At 40.0% G+C, this 23,554-nt stretch overlaps 1 protein-coding gene across 1 annotated transcript in view; it reads right to left on the reverse strand.

Annotated features, from left to right (window-relative positions):
- The window catches only part of LOC129444502 (uncharacterized), a 43,434-nt gene extending 28,710 nt beyond the window's left edge, over positions 1-14,724 (reverse strand). Inside the window, exon 1 of the mRNA XM_073859789.1 lies at positions 14,074-14,724. The gene's annotated coding sequence lies outside the window, so the exon portion shown is untranslated. The remainder of the gene's footprint in view (positions 1-14,073) is intronic.
- Between the last annotated feature and the right edge of the window lie 8,830 nt (positions 14,725-23,554).

The following is a 23,554-nucleotide window of genomic DNA, read 5'->3' on the forward strand; positions in this document are numbered from 1 at the left end:
GCTGCATCCTGCCTCATATCTAAAATGATATATTCTGTTTATTGGTTTTCATGGCCTTGGCCTAGCTTGCACAGATATCTTATTGTTAATGTGGCAAAGTACAGCTGGACGAATTCTCTAATCTAAAATGACGTACTCGTGTTTATCAGTTGTTTCGACCTTGCTTCTCAAGATAATCGTGGCGAGAACAATCGGGGTATAGTCGCAGGATCGCACCTGGACTCTTTTAATTAGGAAACGAAAGTTAACTGAGAAAACGAAAGTTTAACTGGGTGTCTTATAGCCTTGTGTAGAAACAACAGGCCTTAGGCCTAATATAATATTAATACAGCATATGATCAGTAATTTACCCAACAAAAACTACTATATATTCCCCCCTCATGGACGTCTTAGTCCATCAAACATGAGGGGGTACTTTTAAGAAAACCATCACATAATGAGAGTGCTGCAGCAGAACGTCGTCGCACATGATGTTATACTAGCTAAGAGCTTTCATGGATCAAAAGTTCCATGCAGATCCTAACACAGACGCAGTTAAGATGTAGCACTCACTCCCTTAAGGGAACAAGAATCAAAAACCTTCCCAAAATGGCACCATTCTTGTTTGTTTAAGTGAGTATATTAGCTTAAAAGAAGGAAAAAAGATTCTTGGACCCTGTACATACTAAAGGAACCCCAAAATGAAAATGTTCAAAAACAATTAATATCTCATTATTTGTAATTAAGAAAAAGAAAGACTCAAATTCAGTAATTTTAAAATGTGTAAGACTTATCATTACTAAAGAATGCTGAAAGAAAATATATCAATCAAAATAAGCCAGTAATCATGATCAGTAGTAAATATATTGATTAATTAAAGATGTTCTCAGTGCAGGTAGAGAGATACAACTGTAGTGTAATACAGCAGTAAAAATTCAGTAGTGTAATATATCAGTAGTCAAAATATCTAGACAATCTACTTTTAATAATATAATGGTGATGTGTGTAACTTTAGTGCAACGATTATATTTCCAGCGACTGCACAATGATGGACCTTCGTTCTCAGAGGAACCCCTAGCTTTTCCGGTCACCAGGGGCGCTATCTGAGACACTCTTTAGTGTAGTCGTTGAGGTGAAGCTGTGCTCCGATATCTGTGTTTCGTAATATGAGTCTATGTGTATTATATGGTATATTTCACATCTTTACATTGTCCCCCGTTGTGCGGCCGAGCTAGACAATTTGTCCCCTGGATTTTATATCTAAAAAGACACCAGGACCTACAGTCACCACACAAGAGGGGAAATTAAAGATGAAAACAAAGTTTAAAAACAAAATTTCTCTAACTTCCTGCCTACTCAGGACTAATGATTTGTAACTAATACTGAAAAACAATAAAAGAAATACAATTATAAACTTGCTCCCTTACTAACCAAACATATCACAAAAAGATGGAAAACAAAGAAACAAAAGAATGTAACATTTTAATCCATAGTTTCATAAGTATTGTCAGCTGGTGGTGTGGTGTCAACTAACGATGGAGTATGTATGTTTAGCATTAGGCCGTCAGGACTTTGGTGATCACTTAGTCCTGTTTGTACTGCCATCTGCTTGGCAGTTGCCTTAGCCACCACAGACCCGGAGATAGGTAGAACACAACAGAAGAGCAAGAAAAAAAAACAACAATTGCAATATAACATGAAATATCGGTTTTGGTTAGCCAAGCTCCCCAGGAAAAAAGCAAACCAGTTATCAATTTTCAAATCAGTACCATCATTAAGTCTTACTTGTTCTATCAGCTTCATTTTATCATCACTATAGTTAATAAATTGATTCTAATTGTAATAGAGATGATTAATCCTTTCAGATCCAAACCAGTGTGAATTTAAATCCAAATTTGGAATTCAGATCATTTGGTATTGCTCTTGGCTGATCAATATAATCTATCCAATCATAAAAGAATTGGCAATTTGATATGCTCTTTTTATTCTATCATAAAGTGGTCAGGGCTCAACATGCTCATCAGGTTTGTTACCACCCAATTGAGGTACCAGCTCTTAAATAGTTATACCTCAGGTGTCATAGATAATTGGTTTCTGTCCCCTTCCAAATGGACAACCACTACTAGGACAGAGAAAAACCCAAACTACACAAAAATAAAGAGCAGGGGTTTAACAAGGTTATATAATTTTCACATTTAAATACTAATGGCCTGGGCTAAGTTAACTAGTACACAATAATTTTCACTATCTGGGGAGTGTGTATCTTAAGACATTTCTCCCACATATCCAAAAACATTCAGCTACAACAAGGTTTTTTTTTGTAACAGGAAAAAGTTATAATCTGGTTTTTACAGGTCTTCCTAGTTACCTGTACTATTGTGAAATTGTCTGTGAATGTTGTTAGCTCACAGATTAAACCAAGTTCTGACATATAAATTTTGCCAAAACATATATTTATCCAAATGTCAAATTGTGATGCAATTATTATGGATTTTTTTCCCCCCATTTTTATTTCCCCTGTTGAGACATTATAATCTAATGAGTAATCTTCATCACACACACTTGGGGCTACAGATATGTCTCAATTTTATAATATGAATGCTTTAAAGTAAAAGTAAGGCACTTAAATTTTGTTGCTTCACCCAATTATTAATGATTTTAGGGATATGCAATCTTTGTTAAATGATCTTCTATTCTATCAAAGTTAAACTCTGTCACGTTTTTTCCTTTGTGGCCTAAGTGTATTGCTTATGCCTTCTAATTTGCTGGGTCATAATTTCAGTCTTATATGCAATTAATCTTATCAAATATTTAACTTATGTTTAACAATGTTGTAATTTAGCTCTAGAGGCTTTGTGCCTCCCCCCTCAGATAATTTATTCAATCGTTTTATAATCTTTACAGCATGGGTCTAGCCTGGGTACCAGCCGATCTTAGCCCCGCCCACCACAATTTGAAAAACGGGGACTAGAATTGAGTATGACAACGTCAGGCTAGCATGGGTCAAGTGTGGGATAGTAAATTAATAGGTCATCCACATATTGGAACAGCGCATTGTCCAACACTAGATCTTTTCAAATCTGTTTTTAATAATTAATTAATTGAAAATGCAAAGTAAATGAGGAAATTTTTCAGTAATATAGAATAAGTGAGTTGTTTACCTTTGTAGGTAAAAGTTTCTGCATTTCTCGTCCAGTTAAATACTAAAGAAAGCAGAGCATAAGTCAATTTCATTGAAATATTTAACTTCAGGAGGGATACTAGTTAACAGTGTGTGTGGATCCGGAACTTACTGTGTGCTGGCCAATCTTCAAATTCATCATTTATATTTCTCCAGTCATGTATAAAAATAAAGCTTTAGCTAAAGAAAATATTGGTGTTTTACAATAGCTTGTTGTTTCTACTAAAAACTCCTAATGCCTCAATCGTGCTTCTAACATTTTCTTGTTTCCTGTCACAATGGGTATTTTGCTAATTTTTTGTTAAACTTACATATGTTTTAGCTTGTCCAGAAATTAGTTTGAATCAGCTGCTCTATTTCTGATAGGCCTGCCTGTATTTCTGGGATGACTGCCAAAGCATCTCTATCATGGTGCACACAACTTTCTTGTTTCTCCTCTCTTCCAAAATGAGCAGTATAGAATTTTACTGCGTTCCCTATTTTATTTTTCATCATATGGCTAAGATCTTAATACTTTTAAATACTTAAAAATTTATTTGCCTGCAAAATAGTTACATGTGCTGTAGAGTCAAAAATCCTTATATTTTTTTTTCAATCAAGTGTCTATCTGTGAAGCTGTAACTTGGGGTGCTATTCTGGGGAAATCAGGGGAACTTTCTATCCTTTCTTCTTATTTATTCACTCTTTTTCTAGATCTGTTCTGCATAAGGGGTCATACATCATAATACAGTAAAAATTCAGACTGTACCTTCTATGTTCATTAATCTGCTCTTTCATAAACTTTTTCCATTTTGTAATTATCATGTATATATTCTATTCTAAATTTTCCTATCCAATATAAGTTTACTTGTGGTGTCATCATTGTAATTTTTCTAACTGCCTTACTGTTAATATAAATTCCATCAGGGGAACAAGATATCTGCTATTTTAATCTACATAGGGCATCTATTTCTAATAATTAATGGGTGTGCTCAGAAGCTAATCTTGCTAAAGTCACTTGTTTGACTTTTGCTTACAGACAGACTGGAGCAGTCAGAGGTGTCAGCTGGGTTTTTTCCTTAAAATCCTGCTTGTTTTTCAACATTTTCAGACAGGTGGAGGTGTGTAGTATAATTTGGACTTACACATGTGTAAGTTGCTCCAGTGTCAGTCATCATAGGTTCAGACTTGCCTTCAACTTCAACCTGCAGAATCAATAATCTGTCGTCAGCATTGTCAGTTATCATTGGATGTTGGCCCCTCCCGTTAGAATCCTCTGGGCAACCTTAGTAGCTTTGGTCTGGCCCACACCACAGATTCACTGGACCACACTGTGATTGTTGTTGTGATTGCTGCTGCTGCTGCTGCTGCTGCTATGGGTGGGCCTTACTGTCTCTGGTTTGGCTACCAGTCTTGTTGGTTCAACTGTCCGCCTTGTTAATTCTGCTGTCAGTTTTGTTGATCTTAATTAGATGGGTTATTCAGAAATTCACTTCTGAAGTGTCCATGCTGCCCCAGCATCTTCACAGCCCCAGTATCTATCACGTGATCTTTTTGTTCTGCCTTGTCCTCTGCCTCCTTGGTGTTTTTGTCCATTACTGCTGTTTTGCTGTTTTGGCTTTGCAGAGATAACAATGAGAGTGGCTTGCTGTTGAGCATTTCCCGGAGTGGGTTGGGCTGGTGTTGCTATCTGTGTTTGCTGCATGGTGGGGGCAAGTGTGTTGATGAGCACCATTAAAGCTGGTTGTTTCTCCTTCAGAACAGCTTGTGCTTTTTTCTTAGTTTTGCTCACAAAGTCGTCCCGCTGTAACTTTGCCAGCCCCCTCTGCATCTCTCTCTCCCTCTCTCTCTCTGTTGTTGTTGCCTTCAGCTCATTCTTTTGGTGTTGCTTGACTGCATGTGAAACATGATCACAGAACTCCTTATGTGATTTGGAGTTCAGTTCGACTACATCTTCGAGTTTGGTTTTAACCGGTGGTGGCACAGCTTCCACTATTGCCTTTCTGAACAGTGCAGCTAAAACAAAGTCTTCTTCCGGGTCTTTTTCCAGTTCTCCACACCACCGTTTCAGCTGTTCTTGTATATATGCTGTTGGATTTTCTGTTTCACCAATCGGATCACCTCTCAGCATCTTCGGGTCAATCTGCATGGGGTATTCTCTGTGTATTGTTGTCCACGTGCTCTTCCCTGCTGTCTTTTGCTCAAAAGTTTGTATCCATTTTCCGGCTCCTTCATGTATTTCTGGAAGGCGTGCAGCTAGTCCATCAAAATCCTGGGTTTACATTGTCCTTGTTGTCCGTTTATCAAAATCAGGCACATTGATGTATTTCTGGGTTCATCAACATAAACATTGTCTCTTGGCATAAATCCATGCAGCTTGCTGTTCTTGTCCAACGTTTACCCAGCGTCCAGTCTCAAACTTTAAATCCTTGCACCCTCTCTTTCCATCCTTGAGATACCGGCTGCTTGCTTGAATTTTCCTCTTGCTTGTAGCTTTTACTGCTCTGGTTTCTCCAGCCTGCCTGGTCCCTACTCTACACTTCCTGTCGGTGTTGTATCATTTAGTTTTTCTAAAATGTCATTCCTAAATTTGTCCATCCTTAACCTAAGCCTTTCTGTTCTGCCTACGTCTAGGGGTGTTATCCGATGTAGGGCTGTGGCTACACTATCATATGCCTTATGTATCTCAGGGGGTGTTAACATCTTTCCTAATGTTTTGGCTGCATCAGCCTATGCGTTAAGAACTGGGTTGTGGCCTTGGTTTGCTGTCTGTTTTTTTTTTATTGGGCTTGTGGGCTCATCTGTGTTTGTGGTGAGTTTAGGGGTTTGTAAAAGGGGTTGTGCTCTAGCCTGTGATTGGTCTGGCTCCAATTCTATTCTGTCCTCAAATTGTATGTCATCTGTAATTATTGGTAATTGGTTTTTAAATCCCTCATCCCTAGAGGAGACCTTTTTCCTTTGTCTACAACTTTTTATCATCTTCTTTTAGAATCTCTTTATTCTAAATCTATTTACTCTAAATTTTAAAAAGTTAAGTCCCTCCTTTTTTAAATAAATTAAAAACTATTATTTTATTATTATCATCATTATTATTATTACTATTTTCTCATCTCTTCGCATATTCCACTCTTAGGGTTTGTAATTTCTACAAATTTTCCACATCCTCACACACTGTTACCTCAAATGTCCCATCCTCTGGCCATTTTGTCCTCAAGTGTTTGGTATGTTTGGTCCATTTGTTTGGAATTTCTTGTAATCAAATCCGTGCTGATAGGATGTCTGGACTTCAGCCTTTCCAATGATATGGATGCCATGTCTGTAAACACACTTCACCATAATTAGAATTAATTACATAGGTCAATTTGGAAAATGTATTTCTTCAAGGTTCCTCCCTCAAATTCTCCCACAAATATTCTTATTACACTCTCTCTGTCACAGGCAATCAAAGTCTACATTCACAATGCACCAGTCTTAATTACGCATATACTCTTATCACAGATTATTTTTAATTATTCATTTATTTATTCATAATATTGTTTATTATTGTTTACTATTATGTAATAATTATTGTATATTCCCTAATACAAAATAAGGGGTGACCAATGAATAAATAGACAACTTCACTCATAAATAATATTTCCAAAATATTATTATTTCCAGTTTCAGGCGTACGTGGCCTACTTGATCTCTGAAGGTTGTATGAGCAAACCTCATCTAAATATTCTATCAACATGACATTCCACAAAGGATTCTAATTATTACTTGCCAGGTTATCTATGGCCATTTTTTCTCTACTTCTGGTAACTTTTGTACTTCCACTAATTATCTCAGATACCAGTCTATTAATTTATATTATATTACTGCTAAATATTTGCTAAATGCTTTTCCAGAAGTTATTGTTAATATTTCTTATTTCAATTTGAATTTAAGCATTTCACACTCTTTCTGCTGCTAATAGGGATGTTCATATCAGTTAATTTTCACAACCGACAACCGCATCTTATTAACTGAATATTAACCATTAACTTATAAGATTTTAATATTAAATTGTCATTGAGTAAAAATAGTTGACGGTTATCTGTGACCTGATAAAAAACAAAACATTTTATCTCATTTAGACGTGCAAACAGCAGCGACAGATCAACAACAGAATCAAGATTCATACATTATCAGATATTCAGGCAACATAACCTCATCAAAGAAAACGTGATCAGTCCAGATGATTAATATCTAAAAAGGGCAGATTGCATCTACCACAGAGGTCATTTCTAAAGCAGGATGCATTTCAAAAAGTTTTGGTTTTAATAATTTGTGTCATTTAGGGGCCACCTTTGTGTCACCATGCATTAACAATTATTATTATATACAATATTAACATCCCTAGCTGCTATAAATACACGTTTCTTATATTTTAAGTTATTATCATCCATAATTACTTCATCAGGTATATTAAGGCAAAAAGAAAATGAGAAAATGAAAAATAAGATCAAAAGCTATGTTTTTAAAGATAAAATCACTCATATTTACAGTTTATATTTACAGAGGCCTCACTTTATCTTCACTAACACACACATATAGACACACACACTGATCTCTCATATGCTCTCACTCAAAACAATTTTTTATTCACAAAAATCTCTCTCACTCTCTTTCTCATGCACCATGAGCCCCTCCTTCCTTTGCTCTCTTAGTTCTTATCTTTTCACACACACAGTTCTAGCAGGCAAACATTTTCCCACGCTGAATAAGACACAGACATAGAAAAACACTCTCTCATCAGCCCAACCTTCATATATAACACACAAACTGATTGCAGTTTTAACACAGTTCACCAACTTAATGCTACAATAACTGACAAAAACAACACAAAGCAACAAGACAAATAACACATAGACCGTATCTACAACCACCTGACCTACAGGATTTGAGCATCTAAATCTCACCGTGTAATAATTATATATTTTTTCGAGCACCTAGCTCCGGACCCCAAGGCCCGACCTGCCCAAGCAGGGTTTTTTCGAGCACCAAGCTCCGGACCCCAAGGCCCGACCTGCCCAAGCAGGGTTTTTTCGAGCACCTAGCTCCGGACCCCAAGGCCCGACCTGCCCAAGCAGGGTTTTTTCGAGCACCAAGCTCCAGACCCCAAGGCCCGACACGCCTCTCACGTGACCTGCCCAAGCAGGGTTTTTTTCGAGCACCAAGCTCCGGACCCCAAGGCCCGACCTGCCCAAGCAGGGTTTTTTCGAGCACCAAGCTCCGGACCCCAAGGCCCGACCTGCCCAAGCAGGGTTTTTTCGAGCACCAAGCTCCGGACCCCAAGGCCCGACCTGCCCAAGCAGGGTTTTTTCGAGCACCAAGCTCCGGACCCCAAGGCCCGACCTGCCCAAGCAGGGTTTTTTTCGAGCACCAAGCTCCGGACCCCAAGGCCCGAACTGCCCAAGCAGGGTTTTTTTCGAGCACCAAGCTCCGGACCCCAAGGCCCGACCTGCCCAAGCAGGGTTTTTTCGAGCACCAAGCTCCGGACCCCAAGGCCCGACCTGCCCAAGCAGGGTTTTTTCGAGCACCAAGCTCCGGACCCCAAGGCCCGACACGCCTCTCGCGTGACCTGCCCAAGCAGGGTTTTTTTCGAGCACGAAACTCGACACCCGCACTCACACGCACACCTGTTTAGAATCTGGAACCCTTTTTGCTTTTTCAATTCAATATTTTATCATTATCTTAATGGAAGCAAATAATTTATATTATAAGTATCAAATTGCTGTGTTCAATTTGGAGAGACCTGGAGTATCAACACCGCTCAGGGCTTACCTTCGGCAGACCACACAAGCACTATACAGAATAAGCAAGTAAATTTATGCTCACCTCTATAGTGGCGCGCCCTTGTGTGACCTGGCCGACCTCTGCCCGTCTGCAGCCCTCCACTCCGTAGCCTCTGTCCAATCACGTCGCGGGGTCAACAAGTTATGTTGTGGCAAAAAGTCTTAGCTTGAATCTTCATAAGAAAAATACTCAGGAGACAAAGGTTCCAGGTGCCAAACAAAAATTACTTTATTCGCTCGAGCCAACAAAGTGAGACAATCAATACCCCTCAAAGAGGTGCTCAAAGATCATCTGCCCTCCCAACATCTGACTCCATTTTTATACAGTGAGATCAAACACTTCTTATCTGAGATGACGTATATTCTTCTCATTGGTCTCGGTCTGCCACAATTAATTTTATTTGTTTTGATGCAGCAGAAGTGCAGCTGCATCCTGCCTCATATCTAAAATGATATATTCTGTTTATTGGTTTTCATGGCCTTGGCCTAGCTTGCACAGATACCTTATTGTTAATGTGGCGAAGTACAGCTGGACGAATTCTCTAATCTAAAATGACGTACTCATGTTTATCAGTTGTTTCGACCTTGCTTCTCAAGATAATCGTGGCGAGAACAATCGGGGTATAGTCGCAGGATCGCACCTGGACTCTTTTAATTAGGAAACGAAAGTTAACTGAGAAAACGAAAGTTTAACTGGGTGTCTTATAGCCTTGTGTAGAAACAACAGGCCTTAGGCCTAATATAATATTAATACAGCATATGATCAGTAATTTACCCAACAAAAACTACTATAAGATCAGATTTAGAAAGATGATCCAAACATAGAGTATTTACTGCTTTTGGATTCATAATAGGGATGTGCATGTATGTCACGTATGGCTCTCTGGTATCTCTTGACATTTGATGTTTAAATATGAGATGATAATCCATTGAACCTGTGACGACGACTGTATTTTCGTTTTATCAAAAATGAATCCGAAAATGACGGCATCCATTTTAACCATAGTGCCTCGACTCGAGATGTGCGCGGATCGTCCGGTTGCCACGGCGCGAGCTTTACAGCGTTGCGGTGATTGTCCGGTTGCCCCAGCGCAGGCTTCACAGCGTTGCGCGGATCGTCCGGTTGCCCCGGCGCGGGCTTCACAGCGTTGCGGAGATCGTCCGGTTGCCGCGGCGCGTGCTTCACAGCGTTGCGCGGATCCGTTTGCCGCAGCGCGGGCTTCACCGCGTTGTGCGGATCGTCCGGCGCGGGTGCGCGGACTTATCTGTTTGTTTTTGAATCATACATGTTAAATTACTGATGTCATATGATACCCCAGTCTACACAGCTCAACGCGACGTCAAACACATACCCAGTCTTTACTACCACAGGCGCTTGTAACACTAACCAGACATCCAAATCCACCATAACCACAGAAAATAAATAAATAAATAAACCCGCGAGCGAGCTACCTGCAATTAAGACGCGACGTTTTGGAGACCCCTGGTATAGGTCATCATCAAGCGGTCTCATTTGAGAAAAATAACTGATAAATTGTAAAGAAAGCAAGAAATTACAGTATTCAGGGGTGCTGCTGGCCATTCGTGCCCCAAGTGGACTTTAACTGTGGTGCCCCTTTAGTTAAAAAATAACAACAAAATCACACACAACTATAATATGTGTGAGAATACAACTTTATTAAAATGCTATTGTTAGCATTTATAATTGTATTTTGAGAGCAACACAAACTACAATTATACAAATATGAAATAATATATTATAGCCTATATTTCTGCATTTGTACCTGTGTAGCTAATGGACTTTCACTTAATCTAATGTGACAAAATGCTGTATATAACTTCATATATTTTGTATGCATGTTGTTGTGATTCATATTTATACAGAATGAAATGTTTTAAAGGGATAGTTCACCTTAAAATTAAAATTCTGTCATCATTTACTCATCCTCATGTTGTTCTAAACCTGTATGAATTTCTTTTTTCTGATGAACACAAAAGATATTTTGAGAAAATGATGGTAAACACACAGAAGTGACCATTGACCTCCATAGTAGGAACAAAAAATATAATGGAATTTAATGGGTAACGTCAACTGTGTGTTTACCATCATTTATCAAAAGATTTCCAAAATATTTTTTCGAACTATGGAAGTCAATGGTCCTTATCTGTTGTGTGTTTACCATCATTTCTCAAAATATCTTCTTTTGTGTTCATCAGAAAAAAATTATTCATACAGGTTTAGAACAACATGAAGAGGAGTAAATTATGACAGAACTTTAATTTTAAAGTGTACTATCCCTTTAAAACATCCTTTATGGCGTGTGCAGCAATAAATTGAGTCCTCCGAAAAAAGCTGCCTTTGAAATGAGTGATCTCTCCTGATTGGAGTTAGCATAATTAGAACGCCATTTCATGACTGACTTTTCAAATGTTTTAAAATTAATACTCCTAGTTTAATATGTTCCTGCGGGCCTTATTTATAAACACTTGCCTGCCAGTTGCTGTTGCCCATCCCTTTCGTGCTAACAAGCTTAATAACAGGTTGGTAAAAGTTTGATGCGGTACCGTTAGAAAAAAAAATTATCACGACAAACTTGACTTACTAACAGACTACACTTGATTTGGAAAACCTTAGCAACTAGTACCAAAGTTATAAGTCAATTTAAAAGCATAACATCATTAGAAACATCCAAAATTTACTGATTGAGACGCGGGGCGTCAGCTTGAAAGATGGTCTCAGTTTAGTTTATGATTTTACAATTTCTGACTGACTGACCGACCCCCCCACACAATGAAAAAAAAACTTCGGATCTACACGATTCACATAATGACATTTTTATTAAAAAAAGGCGAATTTCGTCAATAGGCGACTAGTTTGCCGGTATGAACACTAATACAAAATGCAAAGTCACAAATCAGGTGAAAAACATTCCTAACTAAGTGCTAATCAGTGGCATAAGTAACGAGCCAGAACAACATCTCTGAAAATTACACTTACTCTCAACACAACAATTAAGCCTAATGTAAATGCAACAAAGGCATTCCCACATGTTTGTCTTTGAAGGGGAGGAGGACATATTTACAAAGGCCATCATCAACATTAACGCACTTCAAACTCTCTGACAACTGTGAGAGAAGAAACACACCCAGGCTAGATGAACTGAGGGGATATGTAGAATGGCTCAACAGCATGAAACTGATAGTACACCAAGTGCATATTACCTTCAAGCAAGATGATATTTTGAAGCAAGCCAATGTCATTACCTATTTTAATACAGTTATCCCCTCTGTAATTTTAACACAAAACTGATCTGTGTGCAACTCTTTAAACTCCTGTATTCCTCCTGTAACACCCTGTGGTAAGGGGCCACCAACATGCTCTTTCCTTAATACAGTTCCAGCTGTCACCTTTTCCACCCTTTTGTTATTGGTACGCTCAGACAAGCGACGGACAATCTGGGCAACTGGGAAGTTTGGCCCCCTCACCATGCGCTTTACCTCACCAAGAAAATTCTCAAAAGGGAACCCAGATATCCCATCAATACAGCCATGTCTCTTAACATCATCGCTCAAATGAACAAGGCCATGCAAATTGTACACCAGAAAGCCCTCACCATAAAGTCTGCCAAAATGTTCAACAAATGACACAAGTAGTGTTTTTGCACAGTCACATATCTCTACATCTACCTTAGGATTAGCCAGCATAAAAATAGCAACCGACAGCAGCATAAAGTTGTGGTAGACTGGAGCAGCCAGAACATCTACGAGAACGACAGGGCCTGTATACAACAAGAACTGCCGTAGCTCCGTAGCCTTCCATCTCCCTCTTTCCTCAAAAGCTCTAGGCTTTCTAGCAAACTCGCATGGAATGTTATTTTTCAGTTGCTGTAGGTTCTGAGATAGTGCTTTAACCAGCTGACCAGACAAGCGAGTTGGCAAAGGTCCACTACACCACAGGTCAAACAACCGACGTACAACCCCCAGACACACCAAATGCATGTAATCGTGAGGAAAATCAAGTACCATGTCGAAACCAAGTCCAGTCAGAGGAGACAGTGCTACATGATGATCTTCACCGCACGGATTACCCTCAGAAGACCTTTGTTTATCATCCTGGAGCCGTTTGGATTTAATTTGTGAAGGATGGACGCACTTTTTTTGGACTTGAAGGTCGTGGACTATTGCTGGACCCCGTAACATTACATTTAATCAACAGAAAGATCTAAAATATTTTCTAAAATATCCAAAAATGTGTTTGTCTGAAAAACGATGGACATATGCAACTCCGACAGCTTGGGGGTGAGTAAATCATGGGTTTAATATCGTTTTTGGCCGAACTATCCCTTTAACAAAAGCCCGGGCTGGAGCGTCACACACAACAGAACAGACTCGCAGAAAAAACAGCTTTCCTTTGAACCAAAACCCAGACTGAAGACTACTCAACTCACTCACCAGGTCCCTTAAGTACTCATTGAGTGATTTGGGTTTGCAATCCCCTCCAAAAATACCAATCATGAAGGGACATTTACCCGCTTCCTTCAACAAACCTAGAATGGGCCACAGCTGCTGGTTATTACTCTTAAACAATGGGAGCCCGTCAAAGTTTAACTGTAACTGCAGGCAATGCTTGCTAGGGAGTTTCATCCACACATTTTCAAGAAGTCCGGTTATAGCATTCAATACACCAAAGTAAAAGAAGGCACCTCCTGCTACAGGTAGGATTTTGTAGTTGGTGACTGTTTTAAGGAGAGTCCTCCCATCTCATGGCAAATTGGGGTGGTGAAAATGTAGGATAGACAACAAGGCAGAAAGTGCAACCATGGTGATATTAAACTCCAAAGCCCAATTGACTAAATCATCAGCCAGGTCAGGTCTATGCTCAGAAGGATCCTCACTATCATCACGGTCACTGTCCAAGTTCCAGTCTCGCATCAAGTCATCACTATCATCACAATTTACAACAACGTCTAAGTCATGTACAGTGTGGTCATCAATCAGATCATCGTCAACAAGCTGACTCTCGTTTTCAATACCTTGCAGCAAATTAGACACTGATTTAACTGCCTTGCGTATCAGATTAGATTTAAAATAATGCATTTGATCAGCCATTCTTACCTAAGAGCAGTGTTTATTTTAAAACGGCAAAAGCTAGATTACCTGAGGAAAAAAGAAAAAAGATTAGCATAGTACAAAACCATACATAATGTCTTATTATACTAACCCATTACAATTTCCCTTTTTTAGTCCAAGCCCAACCCAATAACCATTGTGACATTACCCAACTACCAACATAACTGTACAGTGCATAAAATAGGGTCCATCAAGACATGTTTAAGTTACTTAGATAAAAAAAGCATTTTATCAGTTCACAAGGTTCTGAATTATCTTACACACAAATCTATAATTATGACATCCCATACACTAGGGTTGCATATTGATTAATCGCGATCAATCTATTGCAAAATAAAGGTTTTTGTTTACATCATATATGTGTGTGTACTGTGTATAATAACTTTGTATAAATAAATACACAAACGTGCATGTGTGCATATTTATATATACATAATTAGGGCCCAAGCACCGAGGAGCAGGCCAGAATGGCCTGCACCGAAAGGTGCGAAGCCCTATTGTTTTTGCTCGGATTATTAGGGCCCGAGCACCGAGGAGCAGGCCAGAATGGGAAGCCCTATTGTTTTTGCTCGAATTTATTAGGGCCCGAGCACCGAGGAGCAGGCCAGAATGGCCTGCACCGAAAGGTGCGAAGCCCTATTGTTTTTGCTCGAATTTATTATTATTTATTTATTTTTTTATAATTATTTTTTTTATTTTTTTTAACACTTTTGGGCATTTTGGGTGCCTTAACATACTCGAAAACTCTTGAAATTTGGCACAGACGTTAGAGTCGTCCGTCATTGCGAACAGACAAAGGCTGGAACACGGGCGTGGCATGGTGGCTCTGTAGCGCCCCCTGTAATGCAAAAACAAACAGTAGTGCGCAGATCGGGCAAACATGTACGCACATTTCAAAAGTTGGTACACATATAGATCTCATCGACCCGAACAACTTACGCCCTCTAACATTTTAGCTCCGCCAAACAGGAAGTCCGCCATTTTGGATTGTTTAAAAAATGCATGCGGTGAACTTTTGAATACTCCTCCTAGGGGATTCAAGCAAATGACACCAAACGTGGTGATCATGATGTCAAGACATTGGACTTGCTAAATTGCGAAGGGATTTTTGATATCTCAAACGGTGTTGCAATGGCGAAGCGACAAAGTTGTGGCGAAATCAGAGCAACAGGAAGTGTCTAATATCTAAGGCAAAAAATGTCTTATAGTGATGACACGCGGGGTGTTTGTTCGTTTGAAGATTCCGATCACATCGATGTGCCTATTGTAAGTCTCGGGTATAGCGCCACCACCAGGCGCCAGGAAGTGTTGCAGTCACAAAGGTTGATTTTTTTGACAGTTCCATGTGATGTTCTTTTAAATACTCCTCCTAGAATGTTTATGCGATTGACACCAAAAGTGGTCAACATGATGCCAAGGCATAGTAGATGCTAAATTGCGAAGGGATTTTTGATATCTCGAACATTGTTCCAATGGCAACGCGTCAAACTTTACTTTCATTTCAAAGGCATATTTAAGCCCTTCAGTTGCATGCAGTAAACTTATCAATACTCCTTCTAGGATATTCATGCGATTGACACCAAACGTGATGACCATGATGCCGAGACATTGTAGATGATAAATTGCGAAGGAATTTTTGACATCTCGAACGCTGTTCCCATGGCAATGCGTCAAACTTTTTCTTTTATTTCATGCATATTTAAGGCTCTTGGCGTGCTTAGATTAACTTTAAATTTGGCACACACATCAGAGCTGTCGGCTGTTAAGTGTTGACAAAAACGTCAGATAAAGGCGTGTCTATTTAGTGGCTGACTAGCCCCCCGTTTGTCTAAAATGTGGCGTTTCTTTTACCTACAGTCCCCAAATGGGTCAGTAACAACATTAAATAGTCCAATGATATTTACTCACTTGAGGCCCTTGCCCACCGTGCATCGTTTTCTCGGACGCACCGTGTAGCGGAAAAAATAACGTGCGAGGGCCCGCCATTGCTGCTTGCAGCTATATTTATTATTATTAGGGCCCGAGCACCGAGGAGCAGGCCAGAATGGCCTGCACCGAAAGGTGCGAAGCCCTATTGTTTTTGCTCGAATTTATTATTATTAGGGCCCGAGCACCGAGGAGCAGGCCAGAATGGCCTGCACCGAAAGGTCCGAAGCCCTATTGTTTTTGCTCGGATTATTATTTTTATTATTATTATTTTTTTTTATTTATTTTTTTTTACGTTTCGGGGCAATTTGGGGGCCTTAACATACTCAAAAACTCTTGAAATTTTGCACAGACATCAGAGTCGTCGGCCATCAGGTCCGGGCAAAGGCCGGACCACGGGCGTGGCAAGGGGGCTCTGTAGCGCCCCCTGTAATTCAAAAACAAACATTGGGGCACAGATCGGGCAAAAATGTACGCACATGTACGAGAGTTGGTACACATATAGAACTCATCGACCCGAACAACTTTCGCCCTTAAACCTATTAGCTCCGCCCAACAGGAAGTCGGCCATTTTTGATTGTTTCAAAAACGCATGTGATGAACTTTTAAATACTCCTCCTAGGGGATTTATGCGATTGACACCAAACGCGGTGAACATGATGTCGAGACATTGTACTTGCTAAATTGCGAAGGGATTTTTGATATCTCGAACGGTTCTGCCATGGCGAAGCGACAAAGTCATGGCGAAATCAGAGAAACAGGAAGTGTCTAATATCTAAGGCAAAAAATGTCTTATTGTAATGATACGCAGGACGTTTGTTCATCTGAAGATTCCGAACGCATCGATGTGCCTATTGTGAGTCTCGGGTATAGCGCCACCACCAGGTGCCAGGAAGTGTGTCAGTCACAAAGGTGGATTTTTTTGACAGTTCCATCCAATGTTCTTTTAAATACTCCTTCTAGGATTTTCATGCGATTGACACCAAAAGTGGTCAACATGATGCCGAGGCATAGTAGATGATAAATTGCGAAGGGATTTTTGATATCTCCAACGCTGTTCCCATGGCAACGCGTCAAATTTTACTTTAATTTTAGGCATGTTTAAGGCTCTTGGCGTGCTTAGATTAACCTAAAACTTGGCACACACATCAGAGTTGTCGACTGTTAAGTGTGCACAAAAAAGTCAGATAAAGACGTGTCTCTTAAGTGGCTCACCAGCGCCCCTGTTTGTCTAAAATGTGGGGTTTCTTTTACCTACAGTCCCCAAATGGGTCAATAACAACATGAAATAGCCCACTGATATTTACCCACTTGATGCACTTGCTCACCGTGCATCGTTTTCTCGGAGGCATCGTATAGCGGTAAAATAACGTGCGAGGGCCCGCCATCGCTGCTTGCAGCTATATTTATTATTAGGGCCCGAGCACACCGGGGTGCGAGGACCCTATTGTTTTTGCTCGGTTTATTATTATTATTATTATTATTATTATTATTATTTATTCTTCTTCTTCTCCAAAGTGAATCGCATTTTTGAGGGGCGAAACATGCTCGAAAACTCATGAAATTTTGCACACATGTCAGAAGTGGCGAAAATTTACATGTGGTATAGGCGCCAGAAGTGGGCGTGTAGAAATGGCTCGATAGCGCCACCTGCAAAATTTCAAGACAACAGCCCCCCCGCTACGAAAAACGTACAGATACGAAATTTGGTAGGATCATCTATCACCCCAAGACCTACAAAAAAGTCTCTTGGAGCAAAGCTCTAAACCCCACAGGAAGTCGGCCATTTTGAATTTTTGCCTTGATTTTTGTGCAAATTTGGTCATTTCCAGGCTTCATACTTTAACAAACTCCTCCTACAGATTTAATCCGATCATCGTCATATTTGGTCAATCTCATCTAAAGGCCTTTGCGATGTTAAATTGCGGAGATCTTGACTTTTCGTCAGAGGGTGTGTCCGTGGCGGCCTGACAAATTTCTGCATTTTCGCCATGAAACAGGAAGTGGCTCTAACTCAGGCATACAATGTCCAATCTGCCCCACGCTTCATACGTTTGATAAGGGTCTTGGCCTGAACACATTTCAATGCCAATATTCAACTTCACTCATAGCGCCACCTAGAGGTAGGAGGAAATACCATGTTTTACACTGTGATTTACTGCTCTTAGAGATTTAATCAAATCATCATCATATTTGGTCTGACTGATGTTAAGCCCGTTGCGGTGATAAATTGCAAAGATCTTGACTTTTCGTTGAAGGGCGTGTCCGTGGCAGCCTGGCAAAGTGTGATGTTTCACCATGAAACAGGAAGCTGTTGTAATTCAGACATACAAAGTCCGATCTGCCCCCAACTTCACACGTTTCATAAGGGTCCCGGCCTGAACACATCAACATGGCATAATTCAGTATCAGTCATAGCGCCACCTAGAGGCAGCAGGAAATACCACCTTTTATTTTATTTACTTACTGCTCTTAGAGATTTAACCATATCAACATCATATTTCATCAGTCTAATCTCAAGACCTTGTGTGATGATAAATAGCAACGACCTTGACTTTTCGTTGAAGGGCGTGTCCGTTGCGGCCTCGCAAAGTATCGCTAAATGAATCCCATTTTTGAAAGCCTAAACAAGCTCAAAAAGTCATGAAACGTTGCACACGTGTCAAAAGTGGCGAATATTTTCATGTGATATAGGCTTCAGAACTTGGGGTGTTAAAATGGCTCTATAGCACCACCTACAAAAATTCAATAGAGCAGCCCCCCCGCTACGTTAATCGCACAGATACGAAATGCGGTAGGATCATGTATCACCCTAAGACCTACAAAAAAGTCTCTTGGAGCAAATCTCTAAACCCCACAGGAAGTCAGCCATTTTGAATGTTCTCTGTAATTTGAGTGCAAATTTTGCCATTTCTGGCCTTCGTATTTTAACAAACTCCTATAAATTTAATCAGATAATCATCATATTTGGTGAGTGTCATCTTAAGGGCTTTGCAATGCTAAATTGCGGAGATCTTGACATTTCAATGGAGGGTGTGTATGTGGCGGCTTGCCAAATTTCTGTGTTTCTCAATGAAACAGGAAGTTGTTCTAACTCAGGTTTAAAATGTCCAATCTGACCCACGCTTCACAAGTTTGATAATTGTCCTGTCCTGAACACATCAACATGGCAATATTCAGTAAAAGTTATAGCGCCACCTGCTGGAAGCAGGAAATGACATGTTTTACACTGTGATTTACTGCTCATTGAAATGTATTCAGATCATCATCATATTTGGTCAGTCTGAACTTAGGGACTTCACAATGATAAATTGTGAAGATCTTGACATTTTGTTAAAGGGGCGTGTCCGTTGTGGCCTGTCAAAGTTTGATTTTTCACCATGAGAAAGCTGTTGTAACTCAGACATGCAATGTCCGACCTGTCACAGACATCATACGTTTGACAAAGGTCCTGGCCTCAACACATCAATGTTACAACAATCAATTACAATCATAGCGCCACCTGCTGCATAAAGGAGTAGTGGCACTTCAAAGTTCCTTTGAATATCCACCTATATTTATCCACGGAAATTTCAATCCCCCTGGTTTATTGCTTTACTAAGGCCATAGAGTGGCGGTGCACATGAGTGCGAGGGCCCTTCCATCACTGCTTGCAGTTTTAATTAGGGCCCGAGCACCGAGGAGCAGGCCAGAATGGCCTGCACCGTGGGTGCAAAGCCCTATTGTTTTTGCTCCGTTTATTATTATTTTTCTTCTTCTTCTTCTTCTTCTTCTCCGAAATGGATCGCATTTTTGAGGGCCTAAACATACCCGAAAACTCATGAAATTTTGCACACGCGTCAGAAGTGGCGAAAATTTACATGTAGTATAGGCGGCAGAAGTGGGCGTGTAAAAATGGCTCGATAGCGCCACCTGCAAAATTTCAAGAGAACAGCCCCCCCACTACGAAAAACGCACAGATACGAAATTTGGTAGGGTCATCTATCACCCCAAGACCTTCAAAAAAGTCTCTTGGAGCTAAGCTCTAAACCCCACAGGAAGTCGGCCATTTTGAATTTTCTCTGTCATTTTTTGACATTTCGAAGCGTCGTACTTTAACGAACTCCTCCTAGAGATTAAATCCGATCATCATCATATTTGGTCAGTCTCATGTAAAGGCCTTTGCGATGCTAAATTGCGGAGCTTTTGACTTTTCGTTGGAGGGCGTGTCCGTGGCGGCCTGGCAAAATGTGATGTTTCGCCATGAAACAGGAAGCTGATGTAATTCAGGCATACATTGTCCGATCTGCCCCTGACTTCACAACTTTGATAAGGGTCCAGGCCTGAACACATCAACATGGCATAACTCAGTAAGTCTTATAGCGCCACCAATAGGCAGCCGGAAATACCATGTTTTACGCTGTGACTTACTGCTCTTAGATATTTAACCATATCAACATCATATTTCACCAGTGTAATCTCAAGACCTTGTGTGATGATAAAAAGCAACGACCTTGACTTTTCATTAAAGGGCGTGTCCGTGGCAGCCTTGCAAAGTATCGCTAAATTAATCGCATTTTTGACAGCCTAAACAAGCTCAAGAAGTCATAAAACATTGCACACACGTCAGAAGTGGCGAGTCAGAAGTGGCGAAAATGTACATGTGGCTTAGGCGCCAGAAGTGGGCATGTAGAAATGGCTCGATAGCGCCACCTGCAAAATTTCAAGAGAAAAGCCCCGCCGCTACGAAAAACCTACAGATACTAAATTTGGTAGGGTCATCTATCACCCCAAGACCTACAAAAAAGTCTCTTGGAGCGAAGCTCTAAACCCCACAGAAAGTCGGCCATTTTGAATTTTTGCTGTGATTTCTGTGCAAATTTTGTCATTTCCAGGCTTTGTACTTTAACGAACTCCTCCTAGAGATTTTATCAGACCGTCATCATATTTGGTCAATCTCATCTAAAGGCCTTTGCAATGTTATATTGTGGAGCTTTTGACTTTTCGTTGGAGGGTGTGTCCGTGGAGGCCTGACAAAGTTCAGCTTTTTTGCCATGAAACAGGAAGTTGTTATAACTCAGTCATACAATGTCCAATCTGCCCCACACTTCACATGTTTGATAAGAGTCTTGGCCTGAACACATTTAAATGCCAATATTCAGCTTCAGTCATAGCGCCACCTAGAGGTAGCAGGAAATGCCTTGTTTTACACTGTGATTTACTGTTCTCAGAGATTTAATCAAATCATTATCATATCTGGTCAAACTGATCTTAAGCCCTTTGCGATGATAAATTGCGAAGATCTTGACTTTTTGTTGAAGGGCGTGTCCGTGGCGGCCTCGCAAAGAGTAATGTTTCGCCATGAAACAGGAATCTGTTGCAATCAGTGTTGGGTGTAACTAGTTACTAAGTAATTAGTTACTGTAATTAAATTACTTTTCCTTTGAAAAAGTAAAGTAAGTAAAGTAAAGTAAGGGATTACTCTTATTTTTCTTGTAATCTAATTACAGTTACTTCTGATGTAACTAAAAAAATGTGTATTGACTCTAAAACAATTATACAACAGTGGATTTAACATGGTTTAAGTTTACAATTCTCACTATTAATAGCATTAATATTAATGAGATGCTGGCTGTTTATTAATACTTAATACTTAGCACATATTAATGCCTGATTCTGCAAAACCTTATTTTATGTCCTTAACCCTCCCCATTTCTTAAAATTAACAACTTCTTTAGTATTAATAAGCAGTAGATGGAGTATATTGAGGCAAAAGTAGTTAATAGTTAGTTAATAGAGAGAATTGGACCCTAAAGTGGGACTAGAATTATTGATGTACTTTTATATATTATTTCTTCGAGCCATTTCAAGCCTACCCTTGTATCATATACTAAATAGGATTTAGAAAGTAATTAATAAGTAATTAAATACTTTTTGAAGAGAGTAATTTGTGAAGTAATCTAATTACATGATTGAAGATGTAATTAGTAACTAGTAATTAATTACTTTTTTTGAGTAACTTACCCAACACTGGTTGCAATTCAGGCATACATTGTCCGATCTGCCCCCAAATTCACACTTTTGATAAGGGTCCTGGCCTGAAAACATTAATATAAAATTTAATCAGGTACAGTCATAGCGCCACCTGCTGCCAACAGCCAGTGTGGCACATAAATTTTCCTTTGAATACCCACCTATATTTACCCACTTTAATTCATATCCCCCTGGTTCACTGCTTTACTAATGCTATAGGGTAGCGGTGCACATTCGTGCGAGGGCCCTTCCATCGCTGCTTGCAGCTTTAATTAGGGCCCGAGCACACAAGTGTGAGGACCCTATTGTTTTTGCTCCGTTTATTATTAGGGCCCGAGCACACAAGTGTGAGGACCCTATTGTTTTTGCTCCGTTTATTATTATTATTATTATTATTATTATTTATTCTTCTTCTTCTCCAAAGTGAATCGCATTTTTGAGGGGCGAAACATGCTCGAAAACTCATGAAATTTTGCACACATGTCAGGAGTGGCGAAAATTTACATGTGGCATAGGCGCCAGAAGTGGGCGTGTAGAAATGGCTCGATAGCGCCACCTGCAAAATTTCAAGAGAACAGCCCCCCCACTGCGAAAAACGTACAGATACGAAATTTGGTAGGATCATCTATCACCCCAAGACCTACAAAAAGGTCTCTTGGAGCGAAGCTCTAAACCCAACAGGAAGTCCGCCATTTTGAAATTTTGCCTTGATTTTTGTGCAAATTTGGTCATTTCCAGCCTTCATACTTTAACGAACTCCTCCTACAGATTTAATCCGATCATCGTCATATTTGGTCAATCTCATCTAAAGGCCTTTGCGATGTTAAATTGCGGAGATCTTGACTTTTCGTCAGAGGGTGTGTCCGTGGCGGCCTGACAAATTTCGGCATTTTCGCCATGAAACAGGAAGTGGCTCTAACTCAGGCATACAATGTCCAATCTGCCCCACGCTTCACATGTTTGATAAGGGTCTTGACCTGAACACATTTCAATGCCAATATTCAACTTCACTCATAGCGCCACCTAGAGGTAGGAGGAAATACCATGTTTTATGCTCTGATTTACTGCTCTTAGAGATTTAATCAAATCATCATCATATTTGGTCTGACTGATGTTAAGCCCTTTTCCTTGATAAATTGCGAAGATCTTGACTTTTCGTTGAAGGGCGTGTCCATGGCGGCCTGGCAAAGTGTGATGTTTCGCCATGAAACAGGAAGTTGTTATAACTCAGGCATACAATGTCCGATCTGCCCCTGACTTCACACGTTTGATAAGGGTCCAGGCCTGAACACATCAACATGGCATAATTCAGTAACACTCATAGCGCCACCTAGAGGCAGCAGGAAATACCATGTTTTACGCTGTGATTTACTGCTCTTAGATATTTAACCATATCAACATCATATTTCACCAGTGTAATCTCAAGACCTTGTGTGATGATAAAAAGCAACGACCTTAACTTTTCATTAAAGGGCGTGTCCGTGGCGGCCTCGCAAAGTATCGGTAAATGAATCGCATTTTTGACAGG

Source organism: Misgurnus anguillicaudatus, chromosome 21 (assembly GCF_027580225.2).
Source record: "Misgurnus anguillicaudatus chromosome 21, ASM2758022v2, whole genome shotgun sequence".
Classification (NCBI taxonomy): domain Eukaryota; kingdom Metazoa; phylum Chordata; class Actinopteri; order Cypriniformes; family Cobitidae; genus Misgurnus; species Misgurnus anguillicaudatus.